Here is a 2,261-nt window from a genome sequence, read left to right on the forward strand (position 1 = left end):
ACAACTTTGGGAGCTACTGAAGCTGTAGATTCCTTCAGATCATCTAGGTGATCTCATCTTTTCTCTGTCTGAATTAAGACCTAAGGGCAGGCCAGAAATTCAGTCTGGAGAACAGCAGACTTTTTGACCCCTTAGTATGTGTTTCTGTGGAGGAGCTATTTGACATTTTTGTGTCAGGCCCATCTAGATAAAGAGGATTCCTGCTGCCCTGTCTGCTGAAGGATTTCAGAGGTCCAGTTTAAGGTGGGGAACCCCCCCCACACACACACACACAGCTTTTCGGTCAAGGTATTCTGCAGGTATACGACATGGTGGAAACAAGTGAAACAACGATGAAGCAAATACAGTCATGCTTCGCACACATAGTACCAATCAGGTGAAAACCTTGACTTTTTATCCAAAACTCAGTTAAAATCTTACAAAAATCCATGGTACTGTCTACAGAACAAATACAGAGAACCCCATTTCCAGAGCTTTTATAAAACATTTAAATCCCAAAGAGAGAGTGGTGCTATTTTTTCCCAAGATTTTATTTTTAAGTAATCTCCACACCCAATGAAGAACTCGAATTTGCAACCCAGAGATCCAGAGTCAAATCCTCTACCGACTGAGCCAGTCAGGTGCCCCTGAGAAGCTTTTTAATGAACATACAAAGCAGTTGGCTAACACAATTTCAAAACGTGTTTGCACTTTAGTTTATCAACTATGTTTTGCAGAGTGGGCAGGACTTATGTACTACCATGTGGTGGAAGAGCTGGGGAACCCCAGAAATCAAAGAGATAAAGGCTCTTAAAAAGTCGGTAAAAACAGAGTTTATCTGGGCCATGTGCAGAGTCCCTCTTATTTCGTACAAATCAAAACCACAATGAGATCCCACCTCACACCAGTGAGAATGGGGAAAATTAACAAGGCAGGAAACAACAAATGTTGGAGAGGATGTGGAGAAAAGGGAACCCTCTTGCACTGTTGGTGGGAATGTGAACTGGTGCAGCCACTCTGGAAAACTGTGTGGAGGTTCCTCAAAGAGTTAAAAATAGACCTGCCCTATGACCCAGCAATTGCACTGTTGGGGATTTACCCCAAAGATACAGATGCAGTGAAACACCAGGACACCTGCACCCCGATGTTTCTAGCAGCAATGTCCACAATAGCCAAACTGGAAGGAGCCTCGGTGTCCATCGAAAGATGAATGGATAAAGAAGATGTGGTTTATGTATCCAATGGAATATTCCTCAGCCATTAGAAACGACAAATACCCACCATTTGCTTCGACGTGGATGGAACTGGAGGGTATTATGCTGAGTGAAATAAGTCAATCGGAGAAGGACAAACATTATATGGTCTCATTCATTTGGGGAATATAAAAAATAGTGAAAGGGAATAAAGGGGAAAGGAGAAAAATGAGTGGGAAATATCAGAAAGGGAAATAGAACATGAGAAACTCCTAACTCTGGGAAACCAACAAGGGGTGGTGGAAAGGGAGGTGGGCAGGGGGTGGAGGTGACTGGGTGAGGGGCACTGAGGGGGGCACTTGACAGGATGAGCACTGGATGTTATGCTACATGTTGGCAAATTGAACTCCAATTTAAAAAAGAATCTGTAAAATAAAAAAAAAGAAAAACACACCTCGCCTGAACAGGGACTTGAACCCTGGACCCTCAGATTAAAAGTCTGATGCTCTACCGACTGAGCTACCCAGGCCCCGACAAAAGCACGGTTAATTTATTTTATAAATAACTAAATTCCGTGAACAACGTGGATTACCAGGAAAGGCAGGAGTGATCCAGGGTTTCAGGAACTTCGAGGGTCCTCCAAAAGTGTGGCTCAATGACCTGGGTCATCTAATCATTACGCGGATCGCGTAACCGTCGCAGTGTATGTTCACCCAGCAGCGGCTTCCCACGCACGACTCCAGGGAGAAGGCAGATTATTCCTAGTGTCAGTGATTGCCGAGGGGGATTCGCGGGTTTGGGCAGAAGGACCCCCGGAGACAGTGTTTACTCCGCAGATGGCTGAAGAGCCGAGGAGCAGGCTCGCTCACAGCAGGCGGGGGAAACCCGGCCCGGGCCATGACTTTTAGGAACGACGGGGGTCACCGAAGAGCATCTCCAAGAGGATGCAAGAGGAGGTGGAGAAAGAGGAGAAGGTTGTATGACCTTGGCCTCCGCCGGGGAATTAACTTTGGACGTCCCCGTGGGGATTTTCCCAGTAGTTTCAGAAATGGAGTGTCTGGGTTCCTGAGGGCTACGGGGGCGGCTGGG

At 46.3% G+C, this 2,261-nt stretch overlaps 1 non-coding gene across 1 annotated transcript; it reads right to left on the bottom strand.

Annotated features, from left to right (window-relative positions):
• Positions 1 to 1,628: 1,628 nt before the first annotated feature.
• TRNAK-UUU (transfer RNA lysine (anticodon UUU)) lies at positions 1,629 to 1,701 on the bottom strand. The gene has a single exon. It is a non-coding gene; the product is annotated as a tRNA-Lys (tRNA).
• Between the last annotated feature and the right edge of the window lie 560 nt (positions 1,702 to 2,261).

The sequence above is a fragment of the Canis aureus genome, chromosome 37 (genome assembly GCF_053574225.1).
Source record: "Canis aureus isolate CA01 chromosome 37, VMU_Caureus_v.1.0, whole genome shotgun sequence".
NCBI classification, from domain to species: domain Eukaryota; kingdom Metazoa; phylum Chordata; class Mammalia; order Carnivora; family Canidae; genus Canis; species Canis aureus.